A 26288-nucleotide genomic window follows, 5' to 3' on the forward strand; every position below is an offset into this window, starting at 1 on the left:
TCATCGTGTTCTGGTGAGACGTCTCGTTGCTGATAACTCATGTTATAGTATTACCCTGGTGAGATTTTTGCTTACTGATAACCCATGGTTGTAGTTCTCTGGTGGGACTGCTGGTCACTTAAAAGTAATGTTTGTAGTGTTCTAGTGAGACTTGTGGTCAGTGAAAACTCATGTTTGTAGTTCTCTGGTAGGGCTTCTGGTAACTGAAACTCATATTTGTTGTGTTCTGGTGAGACAAAAGATAAGGAGGTATACAGTGAAGGGTCAGAAATAGGATAACTGTGTGCTGACCAGTTGATCTGAACTCAATTGGTCACTTTTGCAAACATGTCCCAAATATTTCAAAGTTTCTAAATCTGGATAATACAAGTGAGAATAATTATAAGTTACAATAAAAATATAAGTAAAGTGTGTTAATGAGATTTTGATTTTCTATGTTTGTATAGAAAGTGTTTTGTAAAAAGCCACTCAACAATAACATACCGTTACGTCACATGTTGATATGTGAATGATAGTGTTATTAATTTATAACAAGTTAGTGTAGAATATCCTGTTTGTTGTTAACATTATTCATACCTCTTATACTGTTAGTTAAATAGTTAATGTGAACTTACTTTCATCCGTAGCTTTTCACAATCAACACGAGAAGTGACCGTCATACACAGGAGGCAGATGAACGGATGGACAGACACTACGGTTCACAATGTAAAACAAGTAGTACGTAATGTCCGATCACATTCAAATATTGTCTGCATCCACTTTCAAAGTCAGTCTTCTTTGTTGCTGTGTAGGTTCATTCTGTAATATCATACATGAGTAAAATAAAAAGATTGTTGTTAGTAAACCACTAAGATAATTGTACAAAAACAAGACATGAGTAATTATTATGTGTAGAAATGATAATTAGTTAACAAATACAATCATAGGATTTGGAGTCAATAGGTAGATTGTCTACTGGAGAAACTCGTCAGAGTTCACATTTAAACAAACATAAAAGTCTGGATTGGTTTAAATTCTTGACATACACTGAATAAATGATTCATAATTATAAGGTCTAAAGTATTTTTGAATAAAACTGTTAGTATACATTTATAATTATGTTTTACTTAAAGTTTAAAATATGATATGTGGGTGTGCACTCAACATGTGAAAGGTGCATACAAGTTGGTGTTGGATAAAAAAAAAACAGTTAAGTTAAAAATAGGATAAAAAATACAGATCAATATGGTGATAGGTAACCGCTTTTTATAACTCACAAATTATGTTTTAGTTCCAGATTACGTTTAACTCCATATCATACAGAAGGGAATTCTTCTGACTAAAGACATCCAAATTTATCTTTGTTCAGGGCTTGTCCATATAATCACCCAAGAAAACTGCATGGCCTGATGTACTGAGAAAGCCGAACGCCATCTAGTAGTAAGAACTAATAAAATACGGGATTGTTCATGAAAACACACAGAAATGTTCGGTGACACATGGTTTTCGTTTATACGCTAACATGGTGAAGAAACAGGACACGAACGATAAAATATAAATATTCTTTGTAGGGATGATACAGATCTGGAATTCATACTTAAAGAAACCATCTACATCAAACAACTTTAACCAACACCAAATATCATGTAGTCTTCATTAACATTGTTCCATTTAAAATATGTACATCATTTTGTTATTTTTAGTAATTTACTTTCTATATATTTTAGTTTTCATTAAATGATTGTTATTTCAGCAATGTATTTTAGTTATTTAGGTAGAAATAATGTATTATTTTTGTTTTGCTTTAAATAGTGAATGTGGAATATGTAAGATATTTTAAGCTACGTATTAACAACTGCAGCATTATATAATATTCAGGATATATATTTTAGGTAAATCCAATATAAACAGTTAAGTTATATTTTCTAATCTCACTATTACATAAATGACATGACGTGCATATCTGTGTCTATTTGACCGAAATAATAAATACAGTGTGTCACTATTTATCAAATGTCTCTATAAAAAAAATATATAAAAAATTCCAACTTTAGCATTCTAAATTCGGATAATTTTAAAAGTAACTATGATACGAACAACAAGCGTTTGTTTTTCCATAGAAATGAATATTAAGTACTCTTCGTATAACAAGAGCCCTACTTTCACTGGGACTAAACCTGAAGATTTGATTATATCTTTTTTATTGATATTATTTATGGATACAGTTTTAAGAAATGGAGTTTAAAAATTATTTTTTTCAATAAACGGTACCACATTTAACAGATAATAAAATATAGTGTTTATCAGAACAGACCGTAAACCTTTCTCATGCAGTACGTGTCGTAAAAAGATTCTCTCTTTATTTATAGAAAATGTTCAATTTTTCTAAACTTTTCAACATGACGTTATGGAAAACAGACAAGTATTTGCTAACATTAATTACTAGGCTTCTCACTGGTTGTGGAGTAAAGTGAATGTTACTTACTAATTGTCTAACTTTTGTTTCTTATTTCAATAATTTAATTCAGATGTATAAAATGTTTCCATGGGAATATACAATCAAAATATTTATAGAAAACGTTATACCTACAAATTGTGCTGGACGAAGTATTCATGAACAGCAGTGTTAGAAACTTTCTTCCATAAGAATTTGTTTTTCTTCGCACAGTTCGGTTCTCATTTTAATATCTTGTCTCCTTAGTTACTATACGTGGCCGCTCTTTCAGCCGTTGAGGTGTCATTATGTGACCTTCAATAACACTATTCATTAGTAAAGGAGTAGCCCAAGATTTGGCGATGGTTGGTGATGACCAGTTTAGATGTTACACTGAGTTAGTTTGTCGGTAAATAATTTGACTTAAGTTTAAGTAATGATAATTTCCCACTGTTGTTCTCTTTAGTAAGTTCAGGAGGCTTAAGAATTATAGCCAGATAGTTGTGGTTATACATACATTGACATATTAGAGAAGTGATTAATAAATATTCTGTCAGACAGTTTTCGAACTGTCCCTCCTCCGCTGGTACAGCGGTAAGTCTGGGATTTACAACGCTAAATTCAGGGATTTTATTCCCCTCAGCGGACTCAGCAGATAGCCCGATGTGGCTTTGCTATAAGAAAACACACACAAACTTACGAACTGTGTAAGATACAGAAATAATAGTAACTAGACGGACCGTAAGGTTTAATATCCAGCACTGTCAAGGACTTGAAAGCGATGTGAAAATAACAGATTTATGGCCAGTAAAAACCACACCCACATTTTTCTGTTTTCCCCGTTCATATAAAATCAGACTTGAAATACTTACTTGGAGGACTACAACAAGGCGTTAGTTACCATGCACTCCCTCTCTAGGTGAGTATCGTCATGAGGACTGATCCAGAAGATAAGTGATTCCGAGTAAACGGAAAAGAAGCGCAGTAGCTTTGATGACTTTCCTATAAAAACAGTTATTTATTCTCTTCTGACATTTATTTTCCTTTGGAAAGCTGTTTACATTTCTTTACAATAAAATCCCTAATACGTTTCGTGGACTTTTGTTTCTAGTGATTCTGAGGTTACGACTGGTTTTTATTTTATAGATTTTGAAAACTCCGGTAAATCCTTTAAGCTCTATCTATTTATTTTAATATTTAATCTTGCATAACAGTCACAGCCTGATATAAATTTTATTGTAATAAGTTAATATGTTTTTTAAGAATACACAGTTCTATAAATCTCTCAACATCTGGGAATTCTGATGTTTAGAAGTACATTAAAAGGTTAAGCTGTTGGTTAAAAGAAAACAAAACAAACCTGAAACTGTTTACAGTGTTATTATCAATGTTCAAGTTTGAAATATGTAGGAGTGGTAATTGAAGTAATCAATAAAAATCTAAACAATTTCAAACAGGACAAACACCAGAACATTTTTGAATTTCTATGTTACTACTTTTAGAAAGATAGAATTACTTATAAAGTAAAAAATACAACAATTACTTCACTAAATATACTGATATTTTCCTATAGTTTTCTAGATACTCATATGCTTATATTTCTTCAAATTTTAAAATAGTTTTTACCATCGCTGAGCTTGTTATTAAATCAGACAACCACTAATATCTACCTGACATGCGCAGTTTCTGTGGAATTGTCCATACGTAGCTTTGTCATCAACATTCGTACAACGTTGACTGAGAAGACAGTGTTACCCTAAAGAAAAACAACCAACAACATTTCTATTTAAATTCTCGTCCATCTACAGCAATGTACATACGTATATATGTGTACATATAAATACAGTTATCGTGGTAAATGAGTGAGAAAGTGTATGAGAACCTACGTAAATTATTTATATATACATCAACTTGTAGTGATTTGAGTCGAGGAACCTAATGGTGATCCATCTTTGTATATGATGATATATTCACTAACAAATAGTACAAAAGGCCGGTGTACTTCTCCACGCCACACCAAACATGATCGACCTTTCAGCCATGTGGACATTATAATATTACAGTCAATCCCACTATTCGTTGATAAAATAGTAGACCAAGAATTGGCGGTTGGTAGCGATGTCTGGTCTTTCTGCTACATTATGGCCGACTAGCGCAAATAGCCCTCGTGTAGCAGTGACTAAAGACAAATTGTAAGATTGTGTGATACTCTAGAGTAAGTGTGTTACATGAGTTTTGATTTTCTATGTTTGTATAGTAAGTGTTCTGCTAAGAACAATTTAACAATAACAAACCGTTATGTCACATTTCAAATTCTGATACATAGTGTTATTAATTCATAACAAGTTAGTGTAGAATATCCTGTTTGTTGTTAACATTATTCATACCTGTTCTACTGTTATTTAAAAAGTTAATGTTGTACTTTGACTTCATCCATAGCTTTTCACACTCAACATGAGAAGTGAAGCCGTCATAAACAGGAGACAGATGAACTGATGGACAGACACCACTGTTCACAGTATATATAAAACAAGCAGTACATAATGTTCTCTGTCCAATCAAATATTGTCTACAGCTGCTTTCAAAGTCGGTCTTCACTGATAGGTGTTGATATCGCATTCTGTAACATTATAAAAGGATGAGATAAAAAGTCTGTCAAAAGTAAACCTCTAAGAAAATTGTACAAAAAACGAGGCTTGAGTATTTACTATGTCAAGAAATGAGAATTAGATAACAAATACAACAATAGGATTTGGGATTAGAAGTTAAAAAAACAGTAAATAAATTGTCTATTGTTAAAACACGTCTATAAGCTCTGAGATTAAGGGTTAAAAACAACAGGTAAATTGTATAATGTAGAATCTTGTCAGACTTTACATATAAACAAACATGAAAGTTTCGATTGGTTTCTCACATCTTTGTGACTTACACTCAATAAATCTTACAAAATTATAAAGTCTAAAGTATATCTGAGTGAAATTTTTCGTACAGATTTATAATTATTATTTAAAGTTGTATGTTGTTCAGATATACCAGTGAAGTAGTCAACTGGGCATGTATGATGTTCAGTTGTACAGGGTTATTTAGTGAACCAGGTATCTATGTTGTTCAGTTGTACAGGGTAATTTGAACCAGGTATCTGTGTTGTTCAGTTGTGGAGGGTAATTTAGTGAACCAGGTGTCTATGTTGTTCACTTGTACAGGGTAATTTGAACCAGGTATCTATGTTTTTCAGTTGTACAGGGTAATTTAGTGAACCAGGTATCTGTGTTGTTCACTTGTACAGGGTAATTTGAACCAGGTATCTGTGTTGTTCAGTTGTGGAGGGTAATTTAGTGAACCAGGTGTCTATGTTGTTCACTTGTACAGGGTAATTTGAACCAGGTATCTATGTTTTTCAGTTGTACAGGGTAATTTAGTGAACCAGGTATCTACGTTGTTCAGTTGTACTGAGTAATTTAGTGAACCAGGTATCTATGTTGTTCAGCTGTAGAGGGTAATTTAGTGAACCAGGTATCTACGTTGTTCAGTTGTACAGGGTAATTTAGTGAACCAGGTATCTATGTTGTTCAGTTGTACAGGGTAATTCAGTGAACCAGGTATCTTTGTTGTTCAGTTGTACAGGGTAATTTAGTGAACCAGGTATCTGTGTTATTCACTTGTACAGGGTAATTTAGTGAACCAGGTGTCTGTGTTGTTCAATTGTACAGGGTAATTTAGTGAACCAGGTATCTATGTTGTTCAATTGTAAAGGGTAATTTAGTCAACCAAGTATCTATGTATGTTGCTCAAAGCTATTAATAAAGTAGTGAACAAAGAATGTATGTTGTTCAAAGTTACTAATAAAGTAGTAAACAATGTATGTATGTTGTTCAAAGCTACTAATAAAGTAGTAAACAATGTATGTATGTTGTTCAAAGCTGTTAATAAAGTTGCAAACAAGGAATGTATGTTTTTCAAAGCTGTTAATAAAGTAGCAAACAAGGAATGTACGTTGTTCAAAGCTGTTAATAAAGTAGTAAACAAGGAATGTACGTTGTTCAAAGCTATTAATAAAGTAGTAAACCAGGAATGTACGTTGTTCAAAGCTATTAATAAAGTAGTAAACCAGGAATGTATGTTGTTCAAAGCTATTAATAAAGTAGTAAACCAGGAATGTGTGCTGTTGAGTGGTTACAGGAAAGTAGTCAACACGATATGTATGTTTTACAGATGCTTACGTAAAGTTGTCAATCAGGCAAATATATTGAACAGATGTACTAGTAATGCTTAGTCGCACGGTTGAGTGCCCCAAGTGAAAATTATGGTTTGCCTGTCAGGGTGTAAATTCGACCTTTCTCCTAGTTATAGCTTAGCTAAAATTGGAGGGAAGACCTTCTCGTGGTTAATGACGCTTCCATACACGACACTGCAGATAGCAGTTTGCCCTTGTTTTGACAGTACAATAAGCATGTTTTGTTTCATCAATGGTTGAATAACTTTCCTTGTCTGTTTCTGTATTTAATTAATTCAAACACTAAATATTAAAATGTGTTGGTAAAGAGTAACATACGAGTACTTACCATGAAGAACTCGAGAGGACTGTATCGATACGACTTGTGTATCTGTATGAAATTTGGCAAACTTTCAGTACACATAATATATATTTGTGTTGACATTTAGTGATTCAATAAAGAGGAACATTGAGTAGTACATGTTGTCTTCATTTGTTTGATAACAATGTTACCTGCAAAGTAAAACTTACTTTAATGATATCGAGAAAACCCACTTGTAGAGAAATATATATGTAAAAACGGCCAGTTGGGGTTGAGAAGATATTTTACGTCGAGGAGCGAACAACGTTTCGACCTTCTTCGGTCATCGTCAGGTTCACAAAGAAAGAAAGAGGTAACTGACCGGAAGCTGACCACGTTGTTCGCTCCTCTACGTAAAATATTTTCTCAACCCAAACGAGCCGTTTTTACACATATAAAACTTACTTTGTATGTAATGCTATTAAGTAACATAACAAATTAACAATGACAGAATGAACAGACAAACATTACGACTGGGGTTTTGAAGCGTGTGTCGCGGACACCTATGAACATCGATCAAGCAAGTTCCTTTTGGCTGTGATCTGTCTAGCAGTGTCTAGTTAGCACGAGCAATACATTCCCGATACTTAGTCACATAGTAAAAATTTCAATCTGCCCGCGAGACCAGTTCAGGGTGTAAATTCGGCCTTTCTGCTAGCTATAGCTTAACTAAAATTCGGGGAAAGACCTTCTTGTGGTTTTTGTTGTTTCTATGCACGACACTGCAGATAGCAGTTTGCCCTTGTTTCGACAGCAAAATAACCACGTTTTATTTTATCAACGGGTAAATAACTTTCCGTATCTGTTTATGTCAGTGGTGCACAAAATCAGGCCCGCGATGTCCAACAAAAAACTCAAACATAGAGAGTTCGCGAAGATTAAGCGCTATAGAAGAATATGCATTAGATTAGGCACTGGATGGTTCCATATTTGTGTCGAGCAATAAAGAAAATTTAATAAGAAAATCTCGTTAATGCATAGGCATATAATCTTTGGCTTAATGACGTAATATTTCCTTAATTACGAAATCTCACGCGTTCCAATTGTTCTTCGAGATTTACTTACGAGCCCTATTTTGATATTATTTCGTCACAAAAATGGTAGCTAATCGTAAAAGAAAAGTTGATGACGAAAACCGGCAGTTTCATGATGATTGTACTGCACAGTACTGTTTTCTTTAAGAACAGAAGAACGTGATTTGTCTGCTGTGTCATTCGACAGTAGCAGTGGCGAAGGTATTCAATATAAAGTGTCATTATGAGTCGAAGCATAAAGATTTCCACAACGTAGTCACTGATGAACGAACAGCTCGAATAGAATCTCTGCGGCAGTCGCAGAACGTTTTCTCAAAGCAGTCAGCAGATTTAGGTGCAGCATGTGAGGTCAGTTACGATATTTCGTTGATGATAGCGAAATCTGGCCAACCGTTCATTGATGGTTATTTTGTCAAGCAATGCATGATTACTGTATCGGAAAAGTTGTGTCCGGAAGCAGTCCGCAAGCTACAGATGGTGGCTTTGAATCGTACGACAGTTCAGTGAAGAATTTCACACCTCTCAGCAGATGTGACAAGACCGCTTTCAAATAAAGCAGCCAACTTTGTCTACTTCTCTTTAGCAGCAAACGAGTCGACTGACATCAGTTCAACAGCACAGCTACTAGTTTTTTTTCATGGTGTGTCGTCATCGTTTGATATCACAGAGGAACAAATCAGCATGGTTCCATGAAGGGTCAGACAACTGGGTCTGCTCTGTTCGAGGAGACAGTAGTATAGTAGTGTTTCATTGGATTTCACGAAACTGGTAAGTGTGACAATGATGGAGCACCAGCCATGACCGGAGAAAGTAGCGGGCTGGTAGCACTGTTGATGAAGCATTGAGGAAAGCAGAACAAATAGTTGGTGAAGTTGCACTGCATTATTCACCAACAGAACCTGTGCATTAAAGAACTTCGTTTTCAGGCACTGATGGCGTTAGTGACGAAAACCATTAAATTCATCAAATCACGAGGGCTCAATCACAGTCAGTTTCAAAGTCTTCTTGAAAAAAATTGATTAAGACTATGGTGACCTTGTGTATCACTGTGAAGTACGCTGGCTGAGTCGAGGGAAGATGCTCAGAAGATTATTGGAGTTGATTAATGAACTGACAGAATTCCTCAGAAGCAAGAACAAAGATAGAAATACTTTCCATGACTGATCCAACATGGTAAGCTGATTTGACCTTTCTGGTCGACATGACACAACACTTGAATGATCTGAATTTGAAGTTGCAAGGCAAAAATCAGCTTGTCTGTCAGCTTGCAAATTACGCCTCAGCTTTCAGGACAAAGTTGCAGTTATTCTGGCAGCAAACAACATCAGGCAACTTCGTGCACTTTCCCACTTTTCAGTCACAGCTACAGAAGAATCAGGACATTGACACACAAGTTTATGTTGGGAAGCTAGATACTTTGATCCAATCCTTCAACTCACGGTTTCACTCACGACTTTGACCAATGCAGATTGTTGATGAAACTTTTTGCTGATCCGTTCAGTGTGTCAGTGGATGACTTTTCAGCAGAATATCAGCTTGAACTTACTGATCTCGAAGCATCTGATGAACTGCGTGCTATTTACCGAGAAAACAGTTTGCTTGACTTCTACAAAACGTTGCCTGATACATTTGCTAATCTGAAAGAGAACGCACTTGTCCACACCACCTGTGAACAGGCTTTCTCGTATATGAAACTGAATAAAACAACACTCGCAATCAGCTGACTGATAATCATCTGGAAGCAATCTTGCGTCTTTCAACGTCAAGCATCAAGCTGGACATTTCTAAGTTCGTAGATGACATGCAGCACCATCCATCGCATTGACTTTGTGACAGTTGACATATTGTAACATTTCTCAGAATAATGTGCAAACACTTTAATGTAATCGTCATTTGTGTGTTCTTAAATGTGATGTCCATCTTGTGTGAAACAACTGTGGGACGATTTTAATCTTCACTTTTTGTGGCCCCTGACTCTAAACGTTTGTGCACCACTGGTTTATACCATCGTCCCTGAGACATATGTCCAGCAACGGCCACTTGCGAACTCTCTCTTTCTTCACCTGAAGATGATCTTGGAAGGTCGAAATGTTTTCTCTCCTTCTCAGTAAAAGTGTTTGTACCCATACCAGCCATTCTGATACATACATTTGTTAGTACCCATACCAGCCATTCTGATATACAGTACATGTGTTAGTACCCATACCAGCCATTCTGATATACAGTACATGTGTTAGTACCCATACCAGCCATTCTGATACACAATACATGTATTAGTACCCATACCAGCCATTCTGATATACATTTTTATCTGAAGTAGGTTTCTCATCATCAAGATTTTTTATTTTTTTGCTTTAAATACTGAATCTGTAAAATATTGAAAACTTTATCTCTGTTCCTTCTGTTGTATGAATCTATTTCTTCATCTTCAATATAGTTATACCATTAATCATCAACCTTGAAATTTGCTTTTTTTCAGAATGCATTCTTCGAAACGTGAATCCAAAGTATCTCCACTTTAAAGAACCAAACCAAAATGTTCAAAAGTTGTTGGATTATCAGATTTGTCTGAAGATACTATTGCTTTGATTTACATTGGGCTGAAGCTACACGAGGGCTATCAACGCTAGTATGTAATTCAGCAGTGAAAGAATAGAGGTACCTCATCATCACCATCCACTAACCACTCTTTCACAAACGAATAGTGAGATTGACCCTAACAATGTTCTCCCTCCCCCACACAGACATCATAAAGGGTGAGCATGTTTGGTGGAGTTGGATCAAGAATTTCGTACAAAACATCAACAGAACATAAATTTTACTGGAAAAGTTCAAAGTGTTCTGTACTAACCTTAGAATGATTGATACCAGTGTTGATTGCACCGATGTACTGAACAAGTGGAACTAATAGAACGAAGACAAATTGTGCAGTGTGAACATGTCCAAAATTTGAGGCTGAATTGACTGATTAACAGCATTCATTCCTAGTTTCATCCTGGCGACCAGATTGTTAACCTATGTAATCATAACACAAATAATCAGTGTAAATCAGTGATAGCTAAAGGTCTTCAGTTCTCTCTTCCACCACGTAAAATCTATGTACCTAATTTAGTTTACACTTTCAAATCACGATACAGGTGTCAAAAGAACCTTCTTGTGAAAGACAAAGTAACTCTTTGTCGACTCAGTAATTTTTTTCATGACGAAAATAAAGAAATCTGCCTTTTCTACTTCTTATGATTTTATCTCTAATGTTCGTCCTTACCGTTTAAGCCCTGAATAAATCTTTTAAAAGAACTATCATTAAATAAAAATATTTATGTTACATCGTCCGACAATAACAATGTTATTCTCAACTAAAATAATTACTTGATCAAAATGGTCGTTATTCTTGACAACTCTACCACTTTTAAATTCCTTATCAAAGCCTATTCATTATCATCCAACGTGAGGAAACATTCCAAATATACCTGATGGAACATAGAAAGAAAAATATCGTGGACATTTGACTGATGATGATTAAGATACGTACGACAAACCTTTGTTAATGAAAGAACAGAGTTTTAAAGTTCTGACCTCATAACAAGAACCAGACTTTCACTAGGACTAAATCTGCTTATATATTTATTGATGTAATTTGTAAATATAGTTTTAAGGAAAGAAGTTACACAACTCTTAATTTATAAATAAACGATAACACACTTAATAGACCAAAATAATGTTTGCTTCACACAATGAGAACAGTTTTCCACTGCATTAATTACTGTATAAAATAATATTTTTGTCTTAGAAAATTACACATTTTTCTAAAGTTTTCAGTACAACGCTATCTGAAACAGCCCAGTATATACTAACTCTAATTGCTGAGCCTCACAGGTTGCAGAGTAAAATGAATGTTAATAATTGTCTGACTTTTGTTTCTTATTTCAAGAATTTAACTGAGATTTTTAGAATCATCTTATGTGAATATACAATTAAAATATTCATACAAAACTTTATACCTACAAATTGTACTGGTCGAAATACCTATGAAATGTAAGGTGGGTAATTTTTTTGCTATAAAATTTTGTTCTTTCTTCTCAAAGTTCGGCTTTTATTTTAATGTCTGGTCTCCATAGTTATTATATGCAAATATTCAGTAATTTTGTGGTTTAACTTTATTGTTGCCTTTCTTCACAGTTTGTATTCGTTTCAAGTGTAACTATACTCTTGAATCAGTTGTTGTAACAAAGTGACGTAAGCCAAAAAGAAGGAAATGATATATAAAAATAAAACTGATAAGTGAGGGGTAGCAATGGGAAAGGCCTGGCATGGCCAAGCGCGTAAGGCGTGCGACTCGTAATCCGAGGGTTGCGGGTTCGCGCCCGCGTCGCGCTAAAACATGCTCGCCCTCCCAGCCGTGGGGGCATATAATGTGACGGTCAATCCCACTATTCGTTGGTAAAAGAGTAGCCCAAGAGTTGGCGGTGGGTGGTGATGACTAGCTGCCTTCCCTCTAGTCTTACACTGCTAAATTAGGGACGGCTAGCACAGATAGCCCTCGAGTAGCTTTGTGCGAAATTCCAAAAAAACAAACAAACAAACTATTTTTATCCTTGCAATTTGATATTCATATGTCTATTATTCATATCTTTATAACTATCTGGCTTCAATATCTTTATTCTTCACCTCTTTTCTAACTATTAATTCTTTAGATCTCCATTTTGCATTATCTTAACGACTGTTTGACATCGTCTTGCTATTTGAACGTCACAAATCTATGCTTCATAATTTTATAACTATTTGACATACAACTTTTAATTATTTGATATGCAGATCTCTATTCTTCCTCGTCTTCCTAACTATTTGACACTGAAATGTTTATTCTTGTCCTTTTATGTGTTTAATACCCAGATCTCTATTCTTTGTTATGTTACTCACAACTTCCCATCCACATCTCTATTGTTCTTCGTTTTGCTATATCAAATCAATATATCTATTATTCATATCTTTATAACTATCTGGATTCTATATTTTTATTCTTCAACTCTGTTTTAACTGTTTTGACATCCATATTTCTATTATTTATCGTCTTAACTATTTGACACACAAATCTCTATTTTTGTCCTTCTTTCTATACAACACCCAAATCCCTATTATACATTGTATTAAAGACCACAGTACTGTATTTTTGATCGTCTTGCTATTTGAACTTCATATGTCTATTCTTCATATTGTTATAACTATCTGATTTCCACATCATTATTCTAACTGTTTGACATCTACATCTTTATTCTTCATCGTCTCACTAACTATCTGGCAACCAAATATTTATTGTTCACCTCTTTTCTAACTATCAGATCTCCATTTTGCATTATCTTACCGACTGCTTGATATCCACGTCTCTATTTTTAATCGTCTTTCTAACTATTTGACACCCAAATCCCTATTATTCATTGTATTACCGACCACTTCTCACCAAGATCTATATTCTTCATCGTCTTGCTATTTGAACTTCATATATCTATTCTTTATAATTTTTATATGTCTGACATCCATATCGTTATTCTTTATCAACTTAACAATTGAGACTAAATCTTTTATTCTCAGGTTGGAAAGAAATGGTATAGTCAAGGCTTCTTATTATAAACAAAACATTATCATGAAAGAAATGGTATAGTCAAGGCTTCTTATTATAAACAAAACATTATCATGAAAGAAATGGTATAGTCAAGGCTTCTTATTATAAACAAAACATGATCATGCTTGTATAAAAAATAACTCACAAATTGAATATTTAGTTCACTGTTTTATATTGATCCCGACAAGTTGGTAAGTTTCCATGTTTTGTATTGTTTAGAAACAGGTTTGTTTAAATAACGTTATTGTTGTAAGGCCTCATTCAACCAAGTGCTAACAATGTTACTAACTCGGTACAGGATGTTTTAAAGTGAAACAAAAGGATGGCGTTAAATTTATCAGTAATCAAGTGCATTCTAAACTACGATTTTGTAACCTGCTCAACGCAATACCTTTAACTCAGTCAATAATAAAACAATAATATTGATTTTTTAAATAATAATACCAGTACCTGAATGGCGTTGACCATATTTAATCCTTGAAACATTTGAAAATGTGTCTGAATGTTTGTCGTTTTCAACACCAAAAAGTAATGATATTCTACATGATTACAAAGTTTCAACAAATCCGTTCGTTTTTGAATAAGATATAAAACAAAAGTAGTGTACAAAATCGGTCTCCATGGTAACAAATATGATTTTTTTCGTGAACTTGCTGTTATCTTTGACATCGGCCCTCCAAATATTAATCACTTCTGAGTTGGGTCATAGTCCAATTGTATACTAACTTTCGTTCAAATCTACCCAAATGTTTTCGAGAAATATTGCTGATAAACACACACACACACATGGATGCAAACATAACCTCAGTTTACCTTTGGTTTCGGTAATAATAATGATGTTGAAACTGCTTGAACAATAGCAGTATGATGTTTAAGCTCCATGTAACAAGAGCTAAATTGAGTAATTAATATAGTACCAAGTAGGTAAGGTTTAAAACTAAACCCATCGTAACAAGGCACAACAAATAAATAAAATAAGATTCGTATTATTCTCAAATACTTACCTCAACCTATCAAGTAGTAAAGTTTGAGTGGGGCATCCTTACTGAAAACAGACTGCAATGTAGTAGGAGACATTCTATGAACATCCAGTTTTTGCTCGTACATTTTGAGGAATAATGTAGTTTTACATAACCAGTCCTGTAAATAAAATAACTCAAGACTCAAAATGCTTACGAATTAGACATACTTTGAATAATGATGAAAATATTTTAGTAAGACACTAGAAATCAAAACGCATCCTTCAGAGTTGTGTTGTTCTTTGTGTATCTTAAGGTATTTTAAAATAATACTTTGAAGGCTTATATAAATGAATTAATGGCTGTATTTTCATTCCTTATATTAAATACCAGTGGGTAATAACAATTTTCTTTTAAATTCTACAAAGTTTAAAATATTCTTAGATTACTACTTACACCTATCACACAAATTTGATAAGTAGTAAACATCTTCAACTTGGAAGGTATACGTAAGTGATTAAATTATTATAAATTACACAAAGTCATTGTATTTAATTTACACACGAGCAGTTAAACCACTTAAATGGACTAGACGTAAGGTATTAATTAAACTACTGAATAACTTGCACATAATGTGAAATGTAACTTTAAAAAGTACATCAAGAGGTACACACAAGCTAATAGTTATTAATAATACATACAATAGCTTTGTTGTACAAATTACATTAATATTGACTTAAGATCAAAGCAAGCTACCTACTTAGAGTGATTCTAAAAAAAAACAACAAATAAACCTTTTAATAAGTATAGATAATTAAATGTCTTTTTTTAACGTTTTTTTTTTATAAAAAGTATTATTTTCGGCCTTAATCTCAATAACATCTCAAGAGGCTAGACCAGCCTAGGAGATTCAGGTTAGTCCTAAATACGTATATTAAGTTGATAATGCGAAACAAAATCTATAACTAAAATTTACTAATAAATAAATATTTAAAAAGTAATATAATTAGATACTATAGCTAATATTATTAACGAAACTACCAGTACAGAGACAAAAGAGGGTACGTTATCTATGTAACACGAAACGAACCAACTGTTGTCTCTAAGCGCTCTCCGTTTCACCAAACTTTTACCACACGTTTAAAATATATTAATGAAATCTCATATAATCCTAAACTCCACGAAGGTGCAGTTCATAAAAACTTCAAATACAGTACATAATTTACATGACCAGAATTATTGTTACGTAATATTTGAATTTACATGGCCAACATTACCATTAATAACGCTTAAATGTTACGTTAGGTGTCATATTTACTTAAACTACACTCTTGTACACGTGTAGTGCAGTAGTTCAGAAACCACCGACTGGTTCTATTTAACTCGCGTACGCAGAAGAATCAGGGTTAGGGTAGTAGTATTATCAAATAAATCTGTGGAACAAAGTAAAGATTAGAAGCATAACTTTACTGATAAAAGATGTGTCGTTAACAGCAATTAAGATTTAGAGATAACAGAGATGTTCGCGCCCGCGTCGCGCTAAACATGCTCACCCTCCCAGCCGTGGGGGTGTATAATGTGACGGTCAATCCCACTATTCGTTGCTAAAAGAGTAGCCCAAGAGTTGGCGGTGGGTGGTGATGACTAGCTGCCTTCTCTTTAGTCTTACACTGCTAAATTAGGGACGGCTAGCACAGATAGCCCTCGAGTGGCTTTGTGCGAAATTCCAAAACAAACAAACAAATTATTCAATAAACAGCAGCACATAATGTATAAAAATGATTGTTTGTATTAGCACAATCAAGTAGCTGCCGTAAGAAGAATCTTTTTTCTCATAAAATGTTCACTTTTTCTAAATCTTTCAGTGCCATACTATCCAAAACAGTCCCATGTTTGCTTACCCTAATTACTAAGCCTCTCACATATTGTTTAAGTTTTGTTTTTCATTTCAAGAATTTAATTCAGATTTATATAATAATCTCATGTGAATATACATTTAAAATATTTATACAAAACTTTATACCTGCAAATTGTACTGGCCAAAATACCTACGAAATGTAATGTTAGAAACTTTCGACTACAAAATTTTACTTTTTCTTCGCACAGTTCGGTTCCAACTTTAACATCTTGTCTCCTTAGTTACTATATGCAAATATTCAATAATATTATAGCTCCATTTTATTGTTGTCTTTAACAGTCTGTATTGGTTAAAAGCGTAACAATACTCGTCAATAAATTGTTGTGTAAATACGTGACGTAACCTAAAGAGAACGTGTATGTTTTTTTATAGCAAAGCCGCACCAAACTGTCTGCTGAGTCCACAGGGGAGAATCGAACGCGTGATTTTAGTGTTGTAGATCCGTAAACTTACCGCTGTACCGAACAAAAAGGAAAATGAATACAAAAATATAAAACAGATAAGTGAGAGATAGCAGTGGGAAAAATCAGATGTTCAAAGTTGAGTTATAAAAAGACAATTTCTCCTTTAAAGGTAGTTAACAAATTATACCTAGGTTATAAATAAAGGGTTGTTCTAGAGTAGGTGTGTCAAAAGAGTTTTAGTTTACTATGTTTGATGTTCCATGTTTGTATAGAAAGTGTTCTGTTAAGAACCACTCAACAATAACATTCCATTACGTCACATTTTAGCTTATCAGATTTGTCTAAAGACACTGTTGGTTTGTTTAAATTTGGCTAAATGCTACACGAGGGCTATCTGCTATCGCCGTCGATAATTTAGCAGTGAAAGAAAAGAGGAAAGGTACCAAGTGATCACTACTCACGAAACACTGTTTTACAAGGAAATAATTGGATTGACCGCTACAGCATACCGCCCAGTCACGAGTCATAGCCCATTGTATAGCTTTGTGCTTAATTCAAAACAACAACATCCTACCTAAAATTGTTATTTTAACTAAAATGACTACCTGATCAAAATATTGCTTGTTGTTGTAAACTCAACCACATTATCAATGCCCCTTAATTGAGTATCACCCAACGTGAGAAAATGTTCCATACACAGCTGAGAAATTGAAATGTCGTAAACATTTTAGTAATGATAATACGACACCAGGTGAACCATCACAGTGTATTAAGTTGTTGTTAGTAATGATAATACGATACTAGGTGAACCATCACAGAATATTAAGTTGTTGTGGGTTATATAATTATAATTATCAAACTTTACTAAAATCACGAACAAAAAGCAAAGTTAATTAATAATACAACAACATAGTATAGGCTGTATATTAACAACTGTAGCATGTTACAATGTTGAATAAAAATATTTTTGGTAAATTCAATATATAGAATTACGTCATATTTTTTAATCTTACTATAAGATGATGTTTATATCTGTATCTATCTACAGAAACAATAAATACATCATAGCATATCTATAAAATGTCACCACAAATCAAAATCTATTTAAAAATTCCCACATTTAGTATTCTATATTCATACAATTATAACACTAAATACGATACTTATAACATTCCTTTGTTTAAGATCGATAGAATGTTAAGTACCCTCCTTGTGACAAGAACCCAGCTTTCACTTGGACTAAACCTGAAAGTTTGATTGTATCTTTATTGATGTAACTTATAGTTATAAGAAATGGTGTTTGCTTTCTTACAGTGAAGCCAAAGGGAATCCAACCCCTAATTTAAGCGTTGTAAATCCGGAGACATACCACTGCACTAGCGGGGTGCTTTAAGAAACGCAGTTTAAAAAAATAAAACAAACTTGTTTTTTATCAATAAACAGTAGCAAGTTTAACAGATAGAAAATGACCGTTTCTATCAAAAGACTCCCAACAATTTCATTATTGTCTTTCTCAGTTTGTATTGAGCAATACTTGTCAATCAATTGTTGTTTATATTTGACGTAAGGAAATGAAGACAGAAATATAAAACAGACAAGTGAGGGATAGCAGTTGGAAAAGACAGAAGATGTTCAAAGTTGAGTTTTAAAAAACAATTTCTCCTTTAAACTTTTTCAACAAATTGTAGCTAGAGCATGAATAAAGGGTCGCCCTTCGCGATTAAGTGTATAACCGTTTGTTGGTGTATATCTCAGAGGAAAAAGTTTGAGATGTGACAAGTCATACATGTCGTCTGTAGATTTATATATATGTGTGTTTATACATATATATATATGTATTATCCAGTCGTAATATGTGAAAAATAAAAATAGAAAGAACCACATCCAAGAGTACCATTGTTATTCTTACCCGAAATGACCACTTTACCAAATTTAATATCCTTATCAATGATCCTTAAATTATTACTTAAGGAAACATTACAAAGATGACCAGATGATTAAGGCGCTTGATTCGTAATCTGAGGGTCACAGGTACGAATCCCATCACACCAACCATGCTCGTCCTTACTCCCGTGGGTTCGTGATAATGTTACGGTCAATCCTATTATTTGTTGGAAAAAGAGTAACCGAAGAATTGGTAGTGGGTGGTGATGACTGGTTGCTTTCTCTTTCGTCTAACACTGCTAAATTGAGGACGGCTATCGCATATAACCTTCATGTATCTTTGTGTGAAATTTCAAAATCAACAAAAATGCTTGAGAAAACTTAATAACAAAAGTGTTGTAGACATTTGTCTGATGATGAGAAGACACCGTGTAAACCATCACAGTATATTAAGTTGTTAGCGTAATTGTTGTAAAAATAATTACCATAAATTTACTAAAATCACGAAGTAAAAGCAAAGTTAATTAATAATACAACAACATAGTATCGGCTATGTATTACCAATTGGAGCATTATATAGTGTTGAAGATATATATGTTTGGTAAGTCCAATATAAAGAATTAATAACGTCACATTTTCTAATCTTACTATAATATGGCATGTATATCTGTATCTATCAGTGTATGTGACCGAAACAATAAATAAGTTATGGCATATCTATCAAATGGCACCACAAACAAAAATCTATTTAAAATTTCCGCTTTTGGTATTCTAGACTTAGACAATTACAAAAATAAGTACGATACGTATAAAATTCCTTTGTTTGTCACAGATATAATTTTAAGTATTCTTCTTGTAACAAGAACCTGGACTGAACCTGAAGGTTTGATTATATTTTAATGATGTAATTTATAAGTATAGTTTTAAGAAAAGAAAAACTGGTGGGTTTTCTTTAACAAAGTGTAGCACATTTAAGAGATACAAAATGACTGTTTGAATCAGCACAACCTGAACACGTTTCCCCTGCAGTATTTGCTGTAAACTGAATCTTTTTTTTTCGGAAAATTTTTACTTTTTTCAAAGTTTTCCAGTACGACGTGATGTAAAACAGCCCAGTAATCGCTAACCTTCTCATAGGTTGTAGAGTAAAGTAAATGTTACCAGTTGTCTAACTTTTGTTTCTCATTTCAAGAATTTAATTCACATTTAAAATATTTATGCAAAACATTATACCTACAAACTGTAATGGCCGAAGAACATGGGGAATACGAGGTGAGCAACCTTTGACCATAAAGATTTTGTTCTTTCTTCGCACAGTTCGGTTTATATTTTAATATTTCGTCTCCATAGTTACTACATACAGATATTTAATAGTATCGTGGTTCAACTTTATTGTTTTATCTCACAATTTATATTGGTTAGAAGTGAAACAATACTGCTCAATCAATTGTTAAATTACGTAATGAAAGAAAGGGAAAATGAAAAGAGAAATATAAAACTGAAAAGTGAATATTTTAAAAGTAGAGTTATACAAAAGACAGTTTCTCTTAAACTTAGTTAACAATTTGTACCTAGAGTGTAAATAAAAAGGTCGTTCTTCACGCTCACGAATGTAACGATTTGTTGGTGTAAATCACAGAGAAACAAGTTTGAGATGTTTCTCGTCTGTAGATTTATTCTGCATATACAAGTTTAAACGTATATATATGTTTGTATTACATGAAATATAAAAATAAAGAGAACCACGATTGTTTTCTGATTAGTTTGTTTTTAGCAGCATCTATTTCTGTGTTTTAAAGTTGAAAGGATACACAATTTTCTAGTTGTGATAAAAACAAACTGTAATATTGTGTGATACTTTACAATAAGTAAGTGTTAAAGTAAAAGAAATAATATCAAATGTATTGTTATTGTTTTTATGTTTTTGAACATCGGTTTAATTACATGTACCGTCCATTGTATCTGTTTATTTTTGTATTTATTTCGTTAACGGGTATAGCTTCCATTGTATTTATCTTTTTTAAGATCTTTGGTTTACTGTAAGATAGAAACTTTAAATTGTTTTTTTTTATGTTTCGTTTCAGTATATTAAATGTTCTGCTCGGGTGGTTTTGTGTTGTCCATACGTATATAATGAACTGATGTGTTCTGAGATGTGAAAAGGTCTTCATACGTACACAGACACACATAAACTGGGTTTCATGTATTTAGTTACGTGTTATTGGGGAAAAAACAAACACATTTTTTTTTAATCCGTGATGACGAGAAAAACAACTTGTAAAGAAAAGTACATATTTTAAAACGGCTGGTATTGGTTGAGAAATTTATTTATGTAGAGGAGCGAACAACTTTTCGACCTTTTTCGGTCATCGTCAGGTTCACAAAGAAAAAAAGAAGTAACTGACCAATAGCTGACCACATGTTTGAAGGGGGTTGTGTAAATATAATCAAACATCTAAGCATGCCCTCTACAGAAATAGATGCTACTAAAAACAAACTAATAAAAATTTTGTGGTTCTCTTTATATTTATATTCAAACATCTAAGCACGCTCTTTACATTCCTACACTCAATTACACAACACTTGTAGCACTTGTAAGTACTTAGGGTGCTCAACTAGCAACCTATGGGTCACGTGCTGTAGTGTGAGTTTTAATATCTAAGTGTAACATTAAATACTACATACATGTCATTAGTCAGTCTTTGAAAGTGAATTAACCTATTAACGACTCAATGTATTCCAAATTAAAACGGGCCCGGCATAGCCAGGTGCATAAGGGTAATCTGAGGATCGCGAGTTCGGATCCCCGTCACACCAAACATGCCCGCCCTTTCAGTCGTGAGGGCATTATAATGTTTCAGTCAATCCAACTATTCTTTGGAAAAAGAGTAGCCAAAGAGTTGGTGGTGGGTGGTGATGACTAGCTGCCTTCCCTCTAGTCAACGCTGCTAAATTAGGGACGGGTAGCGCAGATAGTCCTCGAGTAGCTTTGTGCGAAATTCAAAACAAACAAACCAAGTCAAACACACGTGCGCGAATGTCATTAAATTATGTCTTTCATGATATAAAACACTTCATTACACAAACAGTCTCTGACACTGACATTAAGTACCAAATAAATCTCTTTAGTTATTCTTTGGAACAGCTTGAACTTATTAATGACTCGTTTTGGTACAAATCAAAACACACATTTAGAGGAGATTACCTTTAACAGCGCTCTGAAGATCATGGTGTGGAAGTGTTTATGATTGTTTAATCTTTCCAAGGATTAACATGTTGCTGGTGGTCCTTCTGTTGATTGACAACGTGAACTATTTCAAATGATGTGCTTCTGTGTCATCAGTGTAAGTTATAAACAACATAAAACGTTAGTTTTACACTTCTGCATAATTTATCATTGAAAGAAACTAAACAAAATAAAGTAAAACAAAAAATATAATCTATAATACTGTGACATTATGTTGAGTTATCTACATTCTATTTGAGAACGGCTTTTATTGATAAGGAGAGAACAACGTTTCGACCTTCCTAGGTCATCTTCAGGTTAAGAAAGAGAGTTTGCAAGTGACCGTTGCTGGACACAAGTCTTCAGGACGACAGTTTCAACAGGTGTGACAGTTATTAATTAGTATAGATATAAAGATGTTCCTTTATATTGGTTTAATTTTGGTTTTAGTTTCTGTAAAAGTAGGGCATCTTTCATTTTACGTTTGTTTATATTTGTTTCCATACTTAGTATCTGGGTGTTTTCTTTGGTAATGTTGTGTTTATTTGATTTGCAGTGTTCAAAGACGTGTGAAGGCGTTTTTTGTTGTTGTTGTGCTTTGAATCTAGTTTTCATTTTCCCGCTTGTTTCTCTAATATAGAAGTCAAGGCAATTATTGCATTGTATTTTATTGTTGTGTTTGTCAATGCAGTTTTTTACTCATAACAGACTTTAGTTTTGTACCTGGTTTTTGAATAAATTTGGTGTTTACTGGAATGTTGTGTTTTGTTATAAGGTTTTTCCAAATGTTGATTATTTTTTTTGCTGATGTCGGGAACATGTGACATTCAGCAGCATGAGGTTTTGTTGTTTATTGTTGTTTGTTTTGGTGTGTGCGTATAATTTTTTCCACGTTTTTTTTTAGGAAATTTGTCGATAAAACGTTGTTTTATTTTGTTGATTTCATAGTTAATTTTATCAGGTGTACATAGTTTTGTGGTTGTGTTTATTTGGTTTCTTAATACGTTGTTTTTGTTTTGTTTCATGTGCCGAGTCCCAGGGAATGTATAATCCAGTATGGGTGATTTTTTTTGTGGATTTCTGGTTTAAATTTCATTTCAGTTCTAGTGATCTTGAGGTTAAAAAATGTTATTTGGAGAGTTTTTTTTCTGTTCACAAGTGAACATATTGTAGGGGTGAATAGAGTTAACGTAATTGAAAAACTAAGTGTGTATTTTGTGTATGTGAATTCAGCATTTGTATCATCAACGCACCAGTACATTGGTGGGTGGAAGGCTGAATTTACCGCTTGAGATTCAGTCGGTGTTATAAAAATGTTGGCTAGAACTGTTGACATGGGATTACCCATACTTAGGCCATTTATTTGTTGGTAGTTTTGGTTATTGAACATAAAGTTAATTTTGGTGGTAGTGAATTCTATAGGGGGTTGCTAATTGGTTGCTGGAGATATGTATCAATCCCGTACCCATTTATACTGTCGTCCCTAAGACATTTGTACGGCAACGGAGAGTTGAAAACTCTTTTTACTAACCAGAAGATGACCTAGGAAGGTCCAAACGTTATTCTCTGCTTATCAATAAAAGTGTTAATACCCATAACTGTCGTCCCGAGATACATTTTTATTTCAATTGAGTTTCTTGTCATCAGGAATTATGTATATTTTCACTTATCTTTCGGATTTGAACGTGATAAGAGTTATAAAGCTACTTTTATTCTTTTTTTATTATTTTGTTTTATTTCCATGATGTTTTTATTTGACACTAGTTCCATCTATCCGTGAACCTTCATCACTAGATCAAGATTTCCAGTGAGTGAAATTAATGTTTGATAATCTTGTATACATGTTACTAACACTCCTGAAAATATCAAAATCATACATATACATTAATCGTAAGATCTTTGTAGTGATGTTTTAGTACGTCTATCTACCCGACTAAAAGTTATCTATGAATATCTAATTTGCTTTGTTTTGTTTGGGGAGGCACAATGTCAAAGGTGAGCCATTAGTGGACCTACTCTCCCCTTAACCATCAAAAGGCATCGTTAGATATTGTAGATTCATTTATAGCCTCAACTGCAAGTACAATAGAAATCTATATATCAGTCGAACCTATTAAAACAAATAAGTTTCTTTAACACCCCCTTCCCCTGTTCGACAGCCTAGACTATATGCAAGTTTAACAGTTGTAAACATACTCGCATCATATATAGAACACCTATATATAATTTAAAAACATGTTTAACTGACGCAGAGTTAAGTCTTTGAGAGCACCATATTAAAAGGATTTTATTCTAAGAGTAATCTAAGAATTCCAACTTAATACCTGATCTTCACATTATCGTTTCGTTTTGCTTTTGTGATTTCGCCAGAGTGAATAAGTGATTAACATGTCGTCTTCTTCCAGAAATTACTACTGGAACAATGCATAACTAACGAGTTTTTCTTTAATCTTCCACTTAAACTTTCAGAAAAAATAGTAACAGATGATTAAACTAACAGACATTACTATCCGGATGTTTAATTAAAAACATTTAAGTCTATCATGACAATAAATTTAGAGTTAACATATTTGCATCTTCACGATAATTCTTCAGCGTTATTTCCGTTTTTCTTTAAATAAGAAAATACAATTATTAGATCACACTATTTCACTAGTGTTATTTTAAAATTTGCCATTCATCGTTGCCGATACGACGCCTCTAATCGTTCTTCTAATATCCAGTCTCAAACTCAAACTAACGTGCCAGGGGTTTAGTTTAGAGAGAGAGAAATCAGAAGAGTTCTCTCTCCAACTGGGGTGTTCAAGAACGTTGTGGTTCCTCTTCGTCCCCTTTCGCGAGTTATTAGGAATTTTTTTTTTAATTCTTTTTTTGGGTGGAGGCAAAGGCAGCACCGGAAAAAATGGCCGGGTCCCGTCCCGAAAGGAAGAAGTCAAGTAAATATGAACATGGCTACAATTCAATTCAAACGACCCAACTCAGGGTCTGGCAATAAAGTTCCCTGGGCTGGGATCTAGAAATCCAATGCCTTAGTATTTGCTGTGGTGGGAAACGGGAGTGCCCCGAGAAAACCCACTTTCACAGGACAGGCGTCGAAAGTTTTGCCTGTCGTGTTCCCGATATATCCCGAGTTCTACTCTACCTACCATCCAGCATACATTCTTGCGTCCTTCCAAGTCGCTAACTACGCAACGAGTCACGAAAAACGCCTTAAATAACACTCATGGGCCTTTTCACTGTATTCTAGAGCAACAAATAGAAAACATAGCTCTCATATTCTGACGCAAAGTTTCAACTTCTACATCTTTATTAAGCACCAAACGTATTTAAGAGTTATTAACATTTGTTTTATAAAGGTTAAAGGAAAATTGTTTAACATGCTTGACGAAAAGTCAAAAGAACATTTTAGAAATTTTGCGGAAGTGCACAACCATATAACAGCTATTACCAAACTTTTGTATTGCGAAATAATATCCCGTATCGCCATCTATTATCTCAAACAAGAACAAAAAGAAAAATCCTGTTGCATTATAGCGCCATCTATCATCACGAATATTATTTATAAAATTATAAAAGGAAAATCCTGAAGTATTAACTAAATTTAAGTTTTCCCGATATACAAGCCCAAACTATTTAAAAGTTGTCTTTTAAACAATTTAGAGTTATAATCAAATATATCAAAATCTAGTTGATTGTAAACTTGTTTAGACCTTGTCCTACGTGTTCAAAATTACGAACAAAGCTCTTTCAAATATTTGATTAATTTAAAAATTATTAACCAAAACTCAATCAACGAGAAAATGAACATACTTTTTAAATTTAAGTTTACTCGATAAAATAGGCAAAATAAAGCAATATTACTTTTACGTTTATTTCGGAAATATAGCACATTATGACAAAAATCACACAAAGTTCACACTTCTACGTTAGAAGTGCTTGTAATAATTCACCATATGATTATACAAACAAATCCACAACTCGCAATGATTTCAAAATATATTCTTTTTCAGTACAAGTACATTTAGTATTTCTTTCCCTCCGTACATTTTGTTTTACATATTAAACCACGTATTGTTCTTCTTGAGGACAAAAAATCCACTCGAAACAAAAGTGCATCTCGGAATGGTTAACTTGAAAATATTTTTGGAAGATTGAAACGTTGTTCTCTGCTTTATTAATAAAAATGTTAAAACGCATAGCAGCCATGTTTTGTTTGTTTTATAATCTGTAATGATATATTCTTACCTGCAAAAACA

At 33.5% G+C, this 26288-nt stretch overlaps 1 protein-coding gene and 1 long non-coding RNA gene across 3 annotated transcripts in view; one reads left to right on the top strand and one right to left on the bottom strand.

Moving 5' to 3' along the window:
• LOC143243070 (uncharacterized) overlaps positions 1-26288 on the top strand; it is a 698461-nt gene that overhangs the window by 529247 nt on the left and 142926 nt on the right. The gene's annotated exons all lie outside the window — the stretch shown is intronic.
• LOC143242475 (uncharacterized) lies at positions 4043-25234 on the bottom strand. 2 transcript variants are annotated; one of them, XR_013022803.1, is made up of 6 exons: positions 24357-25234; positions 22012-22137; positions 14646-14781; positions 10873-11036; positions 4801-5033; positions 4090-4169 (listed from the first exon to the last, which is right to left on the bottom strand). It is a non-coding gene; the product is annotated as an uncharacterized LOC143242475 (long non-coding RNA). The 2 variants fall into 2 exon arrangements; XR_013022804.1 differs by lacking the exon at positions 4801-5033 and having other exon boundaries at positions 4043-4169; positions 24357-25233.

Source organism: Tachypleus tridentatus, unplaced genomic scaffold (assembly GCF_004210375.1).
Source record: "Tachypleus tridentatus isolate NWPU-2018 unplaced genomic scaffold, ASM421037v1 Hic_cluster_2, whole genome shotgun sequence".
NCBI lineage: Eukaryota > Metazoa > Arthropoda > Merostomata > Xiphosura > Limulidae > Tachypleus > Tachypleus tridentatus.